Raw genomic sequence first — 15,166 nt, forward strand, 5'->3', positions numbered from 1 at the left:
GAGATTCAACTCAATATATAAAAATATAATATTTAACTCTTGGGGAATTTCTCTAACCGACAACTATCACTTATGAGCTAGTGATGGTACAACGCTTAAAACTGTCGTTGCTACAACTGTCCAATATCTTACCAGGGTAAGGGAATCTCACACTCAATGGATCCAAAATTACTCAAAGTCCATCGTTTTGAGACTTAGAGAGGCATATCCTCTATCTTATGTTGGCTACGTAATTTATGGGGTTTGAGTTACCTACTCTTACCAAAATCGGTGCTCAAACTACTCCCAAAATACTTTATTGTGCTTATATAATGAATAAATTACTTGATTAACTAATTTAGTCTCTTTTTGTACTTAGTTCAAACCTCAACTCATGTCAACTCAATGCTCAACTAGTTTAGACTCAATGCTCAACTTATGATTATCTATGACGTTCACAAATCATGCTTTAAGACTTAATAAAATTATGGAGGACTTAAGAACTCAATTCATATGAATAGTCAAACTCGTTTAAAATCAATGCTCATGCTCAAGTCACAAGTTCTTTCAGTAAAATATGCTTTCAAATCATTTACATCTCGTCAAAACTTGCTCTCGATTTCAATCAATCCTGTTCGACCCTTATACTCATTTAGACTCAACAATATACATACATACATATATATATATATATATGTATATATTATTAGTTCAAGTCACTCTTTTCATCAATTCATAAAGGCCATCATCTTTACTCAAAAATATGTATGCAGAAGTCATGATTATGTTCGCGGAAAAGAAGCCATGAACAACAATTCCAATCAATTGAGAGATAGAAAACAACAATACTCTTAATATATAATTGTCACAATTCAAAAATCGAGGTCATGATGACACACATCCCAAATCTCATTCCGATGTGTAAGCCAATAAGATAAAACCATACGAGACTACCCAGAGAAGTCAGGCCACAAATAATTGAAATATAAAGGGCAACAAAGGAATTATCCCAAAACCTGATGTCATAAGTTCAAGAGCATCTAATACATATTCGAGTCTGAATATACAATATAAGTCTCCAAATACTGTAAAGACTAGAAATGAAAGATGGATCTAGCAGCAAACTGGATCCCAAGATCTCACCACTGATCCGATGATGATATATCTGCTAGAAATTAACTGTCGCACTGGATACCCTGGCTAAAATCTGCATAAAAAAGGACATAGAAATAGAGGTGAGTACAATCCATATGTTCTCAGTAGGTTTAACAGACGGAGTATAAGAAATTAATCAAACTTATAAAATAAACTAATAAACGCTTCCACTTGCACATAGAAAAGTCCCACTCCGGCTATGCTGCCGCTAGTTTATATAGAACAACGTGATTAATGTAAACACATAAGTATAGTTTAATATCATAGATAATTAGATAGGTTAAGTATCACAGATATCAATGCAATGTAATGCAATATGGTAATAAATGATGGTATGGTGGGATCAAGGCTGTCGCACAACCTGTTGTGTACATCTGTCAAGCTGCGCAACCAAGCAAGACCCATGGAGCTCTCATAGACCATATACCTCATCACAATCTCAATGTATCAACTACCTTACTGCGCGACTTGTGGCTAAGGACTCATGATACTAATATCTATTCCTCTTACCACCTACTCGTGGTCAAGGATATAGGAAAGGTATCACATTTTCTATCTCAAAAAGAATTTTCCACAGTTCTAAACTCTCTAATGATCAATGATAATACAAATGAGGATGAATGCATTCAGAAAATATAAGGTATGTCGATAATATTCAATTCAACATGTAGTACAAGGTTCAAAGTTCTCAAAACTTAACCTAAATATAATATTCACCCTTAATAGACAGTAATGGGAAGGAAATGCCTCAAATTAAGTGTTCATCCATTTTTGGCAATATTTCAATACTCAGTATGCTCAAAACCCCCAACTCAACCCCTTAACAGACATTTCAAATCAAATAGTCTCCTCACACCTCTCTCACAGGCAAGTCACGAATCACATATGCTCAAAACAGATAAGTTAACAAATAAGGCCCTCACACGGACTAAACAACACAAATAGGCCACCATATAGGCATCACAGTATAAGTAAGCCTCCACACGGGCATCTCAAAGTAAATTAACATGTCTCAATTTACACTACGACCCCATCCCAAAGTCTATAATATAGAATTTGACTGATCACCCCAACTCAGCCCCATGAAAGATAGCCAAGCCTACCTCAATAACTGAAACCGCACACGAACACCTCCACCGGATGATCAACTCTTGAAATAAACGCTCGAAATGACAACACAGTATCAAGAATGAAACATACACGCCATAAGAAGTTCAATGACACCCATATTGATAGATTTTGAAATCAGTAGTAAAATAATCCAAAAATTAATTAATTTGAAAAGGTTCGAATCTAAAAATTTCTTTTGAAAATACATTCTACTCATTGAGGGGAGTTTGTGGGTGAAAAACTCATAAAATAGGCTAATAAATGAGGTAGAAAATAATGAAAACTGAATTTTAAATTTAAGAACAAAACTCCCAAAATCTCAATTAAAAACCAGACTCTCCAATGATTTAGCAAAGTGAAACTGATAAAATATGAATTAGAACGGAAAAAGGAACTTACCCTAAAGGAATTTCTCAAAAAACCCTCATCAAAAATCACCTCCCACAAGCTTTAAGTGTTTGAAAATGATGAAAATGAAGAAATTAGGCCTTTTTCCGAAGTTGTCGTTTAGGGATCCCAAATTACTCATCATGATCGCGAGTCATTAAATCTCATGATCGAGAAGTATAAAAGAGTTCCCTTATCGCGATCACGAAGATCAATGTAATATGATACCTTTCATGATGGCATAGCCCACCTTGCGATCGCAAAGCCCATAAACCCAGTACATCGCGATCACGTGACCCATGTCGCGATCGCGATGAAGAAAACATACAGCACCAGAAACCACATCACAACAGATTATTAAGTCCAAAAATGCTCTCGGTTGGACCTCAAAAATCATTAGGGGTCGTATAAAAATAAACTGGTATGCTATTACACCGAATTCGACATTCTGGACTCAATGGAATCGTCAAATTCCCAAAAAGAGTCATTTTGACCAAGATACTCTCTCGGACCCTTTATTGGCCTAAAACTCAACTTTTGGCCTAAAAACTCAAAACGACAATTAAATTCTCGAAGCTCTAAGTCAATGTTCAACTAAATCAAACTTGATGTTCTATATGCAACGGAACTGACAAAATTCTCATCCGATACTCGGATTTTAAAATGTTGACCAAAGTCAAACCAACTCATTTAAAACAACACCTCTCAACTTAAGATACCAAATTCACATATCAACCCCAAATCTAATTTCGACGACTCTCTTAGACCAATTTCTATATTTTGGAACTGATGAAATTGCCAAAATTCCATTCTGAGACTCGAAACATCGAATGGTATCAAAACTCACCTTTAGAACCACTTAAGCCTTAAAATTCAAGAACTTGCACAATTCACAATCTAATAAGACTCAAACAATTCCAACTACACAAACTGATCAAATAACACTCGGGGGCACTAAAGATAGGGTAGAATAGTTTTCTTGAGAATTTTCAAAAATAACCCTCAAGGTCATTACAACATCCACCACTAAAAATTGATGTTCTTTCTCGAACATAAGATAAGGAAAGTACCTGGAGTCTCAAAAAGTTGAGGGTACCAAGCCCACATATCAGACTCTAACTCTCAAGTCGCCTCTTCAACAGGCCGATGCCGCTATTACACCTTGACCAAAGCTATATCCTTGGTCTTGAGCCTATGAAGTTGCCTATCTAGGGTAGCTACTGACTTCTCCTCATAAGTCAAATTCAAACCTCACTCTACCGTATCATATGAAATCACATGGTACTCATCCGTTATATACTTTCTATGTATGGAGACATAAAATACTGGATGGACAGTTGACAATCTAGGGGGTAAGACTAACTCATAAGCCACCCCATCCACTCTCCTCGAAATCTTGAATGGGCGAACAAACCTTGGTCTAAGCTTGCCCTACTTCCCATATCTCATCACACCCTTCATGGGTGATATTTTAAGCCACACACAATTACCCACCATGAACTCTAAGGGATGAACCCTCTTGTCAGCATAGCTCTTCTGACGACTCTGGGTTGTCAATAATTGACTCTAAATTAAGCGTATTCGCTCCATAGCATCCCTGAGTAAGTCAATATCCAATACATCAATTGCAATTGAATAAAACCATGCAATAGTGTCCGACACCTTCATATTGGTCTTGTACAAGTTGTTGTTAAACCTTTTTTTTGTAAAGGTTTAGATATTCCTATTTGTCTACTTCTTAGAGATGATAAACTGTTAAATTTTGATGATTCCTTGTTAGGTGTCCTGCAAAGTAACCTCGCCAATGTCCCGTTATACTTTAACTGCTACCAACGTCTTAGATGTTTTGATACTTAACGTCAAAACAAAGAATATGAATATTAGGGTAGATACTAGAGAAATAATTGTAATATATCGAGTATATTATAAGCTAATGAAAATTACTATAGCCCAAATGCCATAGCCACTAGCATTAGAGGAGTTACTATGCTCATGGAAGCAAACCAAGAGCACAGTACTACTTTTGTCTTGAGATTCCTTAAATGGAATGATATTTTGACTGATGATGAGTGGCAATTTGACACCATCACTATCCCTCAACCTTTGCAACCCGAACAATCTCAAATAGACAGGGTTATACAATTTCTAGATGGATCTATAAATCTTAAATTTCTCAGATCCAACTCTCAAAGCCAAGCTTTTTTAAGTAGAAAAATGTCTTCGGCAAGACCTTCTTCTTTTCAACCCTCGGAGGGAGATATTGATGAATCTGTGCCATACATCGATTATGAGAAATTCCAAGGAGTAGATTTCAATAAAACTATCCCTAAAGTTTATTATGCTTCCACTAACCCAGGAAGTCCTACTCCTAGTGAAATAAAACCTGAAGGTCACAAGAGAAAGAGCTCTCTTGAAGTCATTAATTCAGATGAACCATTTATTCCTAATAAAAAGGAATTGAATAGGTTGTGGAAACTTCCTGAACATTAGAGAAAAGTCGAATGGTACAAAGCCATTTATTCCTTAGATCAAAGAGTCTCTTTTAGAGATAAATGGTTTAAAGATATGGAAAGATTCAATCCTGAGATTGATTTTTTCAAATGGTTTGAATACTCAAGGCAAATAGATGATAAGAAATCATCTCTTCAAGTCCTCGTTAACAAATGGTATATCAAAGATCAGGTAGTTGAAAAAACTATTCCACCTCTTGAAGATATTAACATCCCTTATAGAGAAGAAATTATTCAAGCCACTCCTTTTTAGAAGATGAATACTAGTAAAGACACCAGTCTTGTTACAACTGCGGATTTTAACAAAATCCTTGAGCAGAATAATTACACCAATCAGCTACTCCATGTCATTTCCAAACAAATTGAAGGAAACGGTTCTAAGGGCATTACTCATATTGGAGATAAATGTAGCTCTTCTAAATATAGTCCCAAAATAGAGACTAACCCCATTTTTAGGATCCCTGAATTTTTTAGAGAGAACTTTTCCAATCTCACTGATAAATTCAGTCACTCTTCTGATCTATTAGAAAAGATCAAAGACCAGTTATCTAAACTCAACTTCAATAGTTCAAACTCCTCTAAAGGAAATAAACTTAGTATGATTAAAGAATCAAAGGAACAAATCCATTATGTTGGAAAAGATCGTTATCATATTAAGAAATATTACTACACCAGACCCTCTATGCCCGACATACAGTTTGAAGAAGACCTTGTTTATCCGAGTGCTTCCATAGATGGAAAAGAAGTTTAGTAGAATGGAAAATAGATGGCATGGCAGAAGGCCAAATTTATAACAAACTCCATGAAATGGCTATTAACATTACGACCTATAAGCTTAAAAATGCTTCTAATAAACAAGCAACCCTATGCTTATAGCAGGATTTACTAGAACATTAAGAAATTGGTGGGATAATTATCTCTCTAAAGAAGATAAAAATAGCATCCAGAATGCTATCACCACAAGAACAGTTGTGAAAACTGAAAATAAGACAGAAACAACTCAACAAATAGCTATTGAAGATGCTATTGCAACCTTGTTATATAGTATAGCTAAGCATTTCATTAGAGAAATAAAACTTTTCCAAGATAGGAGTCTTGAAATTTTCAACAATCTATACTATAAGATATTGACAAATTTCAGACGATATAAAGACATGTTTATCAACTAAATAATGATAAGATCTGATTGTAATAATGATTACTAGAAGGAAAGATTTATTAGTGGTCTTCCCCCTTTGTTCGAAGAAAAAGTGCGAACAAAAATCAGAGATAAATGTGAAGGAAAGATACCCTATAATCATTTAACTTACGGTGATCTTATCAATATGATAAATATGGTAGCAATAGAGCTTTAAACCGATTTAAAATTAAAAACTCAGCTAAAAAAGGAGCAGAAATTATCTTCCACAGTGCTGGAAAGATTCTGTCAAGATTTTTGAATTTCTAAACTAAGCCCTCCTTTCTCAAGGAAAGAAGGAAAGAAATCTACCAAAGAAAATTATGTCTATAAAAGAAAATCTTCAAGAAAAAGATCAGAAAAATCAAAAGGAAAAGGCAAAAGGCGATTTAAAATAAAATCTTCAAAATCATCATCTCTTTCTACAGATGAGGAATGTTGGACATGCGACAAAAAAGGATAACAGATCTAATCAATGTCCAAGGAACAAAAAGAAGAAAAAGAAGATTAATCTTCTAGGAGTAGATGAAGAGACCAAACAAAAACTCTTCTTTATTATTGAAGAAGAAGAATCAGAATACTCCTCTACTTCTGAAGAAGAAGGAGATGAAGATAGCAACGAAGAATTTATCAATGTTTTCCAAGAATCTGAATCAGGTTTAAAGAGTAACAACACTGATTGTAATTATAATTGTGCATTTTGCCTTTGTGATAGTAAAACTATCAGTGTTCTTTCTGAAAATTCAGCAGAAACTTAGTTTGCCACCATTGAGCATATTAACGATGCAAAGGCAAAATGAAAATATCTCTTGGAGTTACAAAAACTTGTAACCAGACAGCAAAAAGAAAAACCAATTTTGTTCCTTTTAGCATGAAACAAGTCATGCAAAGATTTGAGTCAAGGAAAGAAGAACCTTCTATAGAATATCTCTGTGGAGAGATTACACTTTTCAAGGAAGAAATTAGAGAAATCAAAGATAGGCCAACAGGAATGAGGTCATCATCAGGCAGTCCCTTCAAGGGGAATAAGCTGAACGCAAAAAGCCTTCAGCCAAAACATTTGAAATCAGGCCATTATTGAATGACCATAACAAATACGTAGCCTTGACACATATACTGTCAATCAACCCACTTTAACCATAAATCCATACCCAGCTTTACCAAGCTCATCATCATCCAACCTTCTAATCATGAAAAATCCCTTTTCAAAAATATTAGAACCATGTTCATTTTCTCCTTCAGGAAAATCCAAATTTTCCTCCACCCAGACTAAAGATAGTTATGCTATGAAAACTCCAGAGAGTTTTGCAGAAGCTGTTTCACCATCAACAGCTAAACCTCCTAAAATTAAAGAAACTTTTGATATTGTTTTCTTGTAGGTTGCTCCAATTCTGGCTCTAAATAAAAAATATGAAAACTATGAAATTAAGCATTTGGTCAAACCCATGTACAACAACAAGAATTATGTGGAAATAGAAAATCCACTCAAAACTAGGAAATATTATGAATTTATCTTGGTTGACATAGGCTCTATAGAAGTAGAGAATAAACTCAATGATGAATCTGATCCTAATAGTATGGCTTATTCAATGTTCACTATTAAAAGGATTTTAACTCCATTCGAATGACAGTTGGATCATTTGCATACCCCTATTAATCTTTCTCGGGAGCATAGACCCCAAACCTTTAACTAACATGATTATAAAAATGCATGGTTTAATTTTTTGTATTTTTGACCTTCATCGTATACATGGTTTGTAAAATATATCCTGGAATTAGCAAAATCTGTTATCCCAAGATGGTTCTATAAATGGTGGAACTATTTTGGAGGTAACCAACAAGTGTTACCAAAACTATTTCTTGACAGATACAATCAATTTCAAATTGATCAGGATATCTCTTCACTCCTTGAGCACATTAAATTGTGTAAATATTTTATCCAAAAAAGGATTTCTTATATAATTAGTTGGACTTTTGTAATCCATGAATTTGACGGAATTATATACTTGTCCAAAGAAGTATTCATCAAGGGATGGTCTCCTTCTCCAAAAGAGCCTCAACACCAATCTCATACAATACCTTCAACCAAAAGATCACCATTAGAGAGTGATTTGAAGAAAAGGCTTCAAAAGTCCTTATCAGAAATTGATGATAACCCTGATGAAGCTGCCCTCATACAATTATTAGATGAGGCATCCTCGCAAAGTGAGGATAACAGTGATATGTTAAAGCCACACGGTTTAGCACTAGCCTATATGGATTTCTATTATGAATATAATCATTAATTGAGGATATTAAAATTTGGAATAATTAATTCTTTCAGATAGAGATTCCAAAAATCAAAATTATCAAGAAAGAAGAAGAAAAAGAAGAGACTCAAAGAGTCCAAATTTCTCTTGATTAGACATCTAAGGGACCCTACCCACCGAAAGTAATTCCACTCACTAAAAGTTGAAGTGGAATAAAAGTTGAAGCATCTTCTAGTGGAAGACAACTTTATCAAAATAAAAGAACACGCATCAAAAGCATTGGACCACATCAGGATTTGGAAATCTCAACACAACCAAGCAGGAGCAAGCTAAAAGATTTCCTTATCCTTTTCTTAGTCTATATAAGACTTGTATTTTCTTTAAGAAAGGCATCAGAAAAAATACTCTCATATTTTCTTTTAGTCTTTCATGCACTGTAACAATGTTTGAGCTTCCACTATTATCATCAATATCAAACATTGTCACAAAGCTCTGATGATGCTGATCAATAGTCTGTAACGTAATTAAAGCTACCTAAAAACCTCTGCAATTGAGTCTTATCAGTAATAACATCAGGAAACATTTCAGAGAATTCAATGGCTCTACAAATTAGTTTATAAGTACCTTGATACAAGTAATGACCAAGAAACCTGATTTTTGTTTGAAAAAGTTTTATCTTTTTAGCACTAACGACAAGGCCATTGTGCTTAACAATTTTAAAGAAAATATTTAAATGTTTAAAATGAGAAACGATATCCTCAGAAAATATCAATACATCATCAATATAAACAATTGAAATATGACTTATATGATTGAAAATATTATTCATTATATTTTGAAATTCTAAATGGGCATTTTAACCCAAAAGGTATAACATTCCATTCATATTGTCCAAACGTGACATTGAAAATAGTTTTATACTTATCTTTTTCAGAAATCTAAATTTGCTAGAAGTCTGATTTCATATCAAATTTGCTGTAAATATTTGCTTTAAAAGTTCTTTTCAAAAGATCCATTTTATTAGAGATAGGATATCTAATCTATTTTAATGCGGTGTTCAGTGGTACAATTAATAATAAGTCTGGGAGAACCTCTTTCTTTTTCCACAACATTATTAACATAAAAGGCTGAACAATTCCATAGGGATTTGGAAGGTTGAATAATTTTATTAGCCAAAAGAGTATTAATTTCCTTTTTTGAATTTTTTTTATTATTTCTTGGTTCATTTGAATATGCCTTGCTTTGGTTGAAATAGCTTTTTCATTGAGTCCATCAATATATGGTAAATCCATAATATATTTTTTCCTTTCTCAAAAGGCATTTGAAAAATCAGAGCAAATTTCTTCTTCAAAAGTGTTTTGAAGATTGACAATTTTCTTTACCATTTTGGAGTTTTAAAAATTTGCTCAATTTTCTAAATTTTTATATCAGCTTTGAGAAACAAATCTGCTGAGAAATGAGGTTAATTTTAAAGGCAGCTTGCTTATGTAAATATTTACTTTTTTCATGAGAAAGAGTTCTTATGAAAGGAAATGAAATTTCTTTTCCCAAAAGACAAATACCATTATTACAAATATGTGCGTTTGGTAATTTGAAATCGATGAGAATTCTTTCACCTGTAGCTCTAAATAACTTTGTAGTGCCCTTTTGAAGATACTTAGTAGGGATAAGACCTTCAATAATACAGTTTTTATCTGCACCACTATCTAACAGAGCAATTTTGTTAAGGACAAAATTATCATTAATAACTAATTCAATCAAAATATGCGAACTTTGAGGTCGAATCCTCGATATCTTCTTAATACCTGCATCATATGCATATTTAGGAGATTGAAGTGCAGTATCTTCGTTATCTGAGCCAGTATCATGCTGTGACAAGTCATTGACACCGGAGGTTCCTTTCTCAGGAAGACTAGTTCTTTTTAGAACTTGCTCCGTTAGAGAATCAATCTTAATCTTATGAAGCCTAGCTTTAATTTTTCTAATTTCTTCCTTGAGAAGTGTAATCTCTCCGCGGAGATATTCTATAGAAGTTTCTTCTTTCTTTGACTCAAATCTTTGCATGACTTGTTTCATGCTAAAAGGAACAACTTTTGATTTTTTTTTGCTGTCTGGTGTCAAGTTTTTGTAACTTCAAGAGGTATTTTCTTTTTTCCTCTGCATCGTTAATATGGTCGATGGTGGTAAACAAAGTTTTCGTTGAATTTTTTGAAAGAACACTGATTGTTTTACTATCACAAAGGAAAAATGCACCATTGCAATTACAATCAATATTGTTACTCTCTGAACCTGATTCAGATTCTTGGGCAACATTGATAAATTCTTCATCGCTATCTTCATCTGCTTCTTATTCAAAAGCAGAGGATTATTCTGATTCTTCTTCTTCAATGATAGAGAAGAGTTTTTGTTTGGTCTCTTCGTCTACTTCTAGAAGATTAATCTTCTTTTTGTTCGTTGGACATTGGTTAGGTCTATGACACTATTTGCCACATGTACAATATTCCTCATCTGTAGAAGGAGATGATGATTTTGAAGATTTTCTTTTAAATCACCTTTTGCCTTTTTCTTTTGATTGTTCTGATCTTCTTCTTGAAGATTTTCTTTTATAGACAAATTTTTTTGGTAGATTTCTTTCCTTCTTTCCTTGAATAAGGAGGGATTAGTTTAGGAAATCCCAAATCTTGACAGAAGCTTCCCAGCTCTGTGGAAGATAATTTCTGCTCCTTTTTGAGCTGAGCTTTTAATTTTAAATTGGTGCAGAGCTCCATTACTATCACATTTATCATACTGATAAGATCAACGTAAGTTAAATGATTAAAGGATATCTTCCCTTCACATCTATCTCTGATTTTTGTTTGTACTTTTTCTACGAACAAAGGGGGACAACCACTAATAAATCTTTCCTTTCAGTAATCATTTTTACAATCAGATATTATCATTACTTTGTTGACAAACATGTCTTTATACCATCTTAAATCTGTCATTTTCTTGCAATATAGATTGTTGAGTATTTCAAGACTCCTATCTTGAAAATTTTTTGGTTCTCCAATGAAATGCTTAGATATGCTGTAGAACAAGATTGCAGTAGCATCTTTAATAGCTACTTGCTGAGTTGTTTGTCTCATTTTTAGTTTTCACAACTGTTCTTGTGGTGATAGCATTCTGGATGCTATTTTTATCTTCTTTAGAGAGATAATTATCCCACCAATGTCTTAATGTTCCATTAAATCCTGCTATAAGCATAGTGGCTACTTGCTTATCAAAAGCATTTTTAAGCTTATAGGCCATAATATTAATAGTAATTTCATGGAGTTTGTTGTAAATTTGGCCTTCTGCCATGCCAACTATATTCCATTCTACTAAACTTCCTCATCTGTGGAAGCACTCGGATGAAGAAGGTCTTCTTCAAACTGCATGTCGGACATAGAGGGTCTAGTGTAGTAATATTTCTTAATATGATAACCATCTTTCCAACATAATGGATTCGTTCCATTGATTCGTTAATCATACTAAGTTTATTTCCTTTAAAGGAGTTTGAACTAGTGAGGTTGAGTTAGGATAACTAGTCATTGATCTTTTCTAATAGATTAGAAGAGTGACTAAATTTGTCAGTGAGTTTGGGAAAGTTCTCTCTAAAATATTCAGGGATTCTAAAAATGGGGTTAGTCTCTATTTTGGGACTATACTTACAAGAGTAAGGTTTATCTCCAATATGAGTAATGCCTTCAGAACTGTTTCCTTCAATTTGTTTGGAAATGACATGGAGTAGCTGATTGGTGTAATTATTCTGCTCAAGAATTTTGTTAACATTCTTAGTTGTAACAAGACTGGTGTCTTTACCAGTATTCGTCTTCTTAAAAGGAGTGGCTTGAATAATTTCCTCTCTATAAGGGATGTTGATACCTTTATGAAGTCGAATAGTGCTTTTAACTACCTGATCTTTAGTATAATATTTGTTAACGAGGACTTGAAGAGATGATTTCTTATCGTCTATTAACCTTGATTATTCAAACCATTTGAAAAAATCAATCTCAGCCTTGAATCTTTCCATATCTTTAAATCATTTATCTCTAAAAGAGACTCTTAGATCCAAGAAACAAGTGGCTTTGTACCATTCAACGTTTCTCTGATGTTCAGGAAGTTTCCACAACCTACTCAAATCCTTTTTATTAGGAAAAAATGGTTTATCCGAAGTAAGGACTTCAAAAGAGCTCTTTCTCTTGTGACCTTTGTTATGCCCTATTATTACCGAAGTTAGGTAAATCACAACTTATAGATTCTACAAGGATTAATTATTGTATAGAGTCACCACCTAATTTATTAAGGAAAATACAGAAACCTATATGATGTATGACATGTATGACCCACGTTTTTATCTATGAAAAAACCAATATAGATTCTAGGTAAGGGTTTTCATTATTTCAAAGGGAAGGTGTTAAGCATCCTTCGAAATCCACAAAATGTGGTACCCGTCTAGACTTAATTTATCAAAAAGGGAGGGGATAAAATTATTATTTGCATGTATAATACACATATATATAAAAAAATAAGTACTAAAATTGTATAAAAATATATGCATAAAAAGGTATGTATCAAGTAAGTAATGTATATTATCGTTCACTATGAGTATGAAAATATGAGAAAGACGATATAAATGTATATATATAAAAAATGTAGTTTTTATGCAATATTAAAAGAATTGCCCTTTATTAATATAAAAAAAGGAAACTCTTTTACCATATAAAACAAAACCTTTTGTAATTTGTGAAAAGAATATTATTTCTTTTTATAGAAGAAAAAAAATTATTTTCAAATAACATTTTTAACTTACAATATCAATGAGAGGATAAATTATGAAAAATATTTTAAAGGAAAAAGATTATTTAATATTGTCTAAAAATGTTAAGTAACTGATTAAATAGTTAAATCAATTAATTTTTTTACGTAAGTCTTTACGGCCTAAGTTTTGCCTAACGTCAATAATATACACAATAATAAATTAAAAATAATATTCAAACTTCATTAAATTCAAATAGCTTACTCAAGAAGAAACTCTGGGCTGGATACCTATAAAGACTCTTAGTAGAAGTATTACTAAGGTACAAATATGAATAATAATAATAACAATAATAATAATAATAATAATAATAACTAAAATAAAATCCGTCTTATAAACATGGAGACTTTGGAAATCGACTGTAATATTTTCATTGGTCATTTTTAACTTATTCAATGTTAAATAAAGTTCTTAACAAAATAATAACCAAAAACAAAACGCAATAAAAATAATTACCATAAGAATATCTACAGGTAATATCAAACACAGAGAAAACAAAATATCAAAAGAAATTATCAAGCAAAAAAAATTAAACGATTTTAACAAAACGTTGAAATAGACTAAACAATCCATGAACAATATTTAATAACTATTCAAAATGCAATGGAAAATGACAAAAATGAATAGTTTACTAAAAATAAAAATCCAATGGCATCAACAAAGAAAGTCCAAAAGGTATGTTATCAACTTAAATACAAAGTAAAGGGAAATATTACCAGAGTTCAATTCAAACAGTACAAAAATTATAAGAGAAACAATCATAGTGGACTGACTAATATCCTCAATATAGTAACTAAAATATAATAAAAAATAATGTAACATTGAATAGCAACAAAGTTAAAAAAATTTCTCACTAACTATGATAAATATTAATAATAAAAATAATAGTACATTGAAAGTCATATCAATGAATAATAAAAAAAAGACTTTTGGTGCTTTTTACCAAATTCAACAGTGGTGACTAGAGTAATCCCAAAAGCACTTTAAAACATCTCTATCATATCTATGCTCACCACAAAAACTTAAGTCCAAAAAATATGAAAAAAATAAACAAATAAATAGTACACAAATAGATGGAAAAAACACCATTGAAGCAAATGATATGTGTGTAAGAATAGGACATATAATAAAAAATTTCTTTAACATAATTTTAATTAAATTATTTGAATAATTTTTTTAAACACGTGGCGATCATCTGTTGGTTATAATTTTATTATAAATCTAAATTTATTTAACAAAATTTTAATTAAATAAGAATAATTTTTTTAAACACGTGGTGATCATCTATTTGTTACAATTTAATTATTTATAAATCAAAATTTATTTAATAAAATTTTAATTAATAAAAAAAATTGCACAAAAGTATCAAAGCATAGCAGAAAATGAGGCATAATATATAGTAAAATAAATACACAACGCTATAAACAACTAGTACATAATCAAACCAACCTAATGTATATATATTTAGATTCAAAAAAGGAAAAATGATAGTAGCATTACCGGAGTTCAAACCTTCAAATTATAATGTATAATGTGTAATGTAAATTTAAACTAAAATTTCTGTCTTTTTCGTTGACCAATTTTAATTTAAAAATTTAATCATATTGATAATATATATAAACATGTCAAAAGAAGTGCATAGTGGCAGTGACAATCAATAAGTGTCAAATTATTAAACAATGTAAAGTATGGTAGATGTAATAATGAACCAACCACTTACAAAGAAATAAAATATCCCTAATAATAATAAGAAAAATGAAGA

The sequence above is a fragment of the Solanum dulcamara genome, chromosome 12 (assembly GCF_947179165.1).
Source record: "Solanum dulcamara chromosome 12, daSolDulc1.2, whole genome shotgun sequence".
NCBI classification, from domain to species: Eukaryota; Viridiplantae; Streptophyta; class Magnoliopsida; order Solanales; family Solanaceae; genus Solanum; species Solanum dulcamara.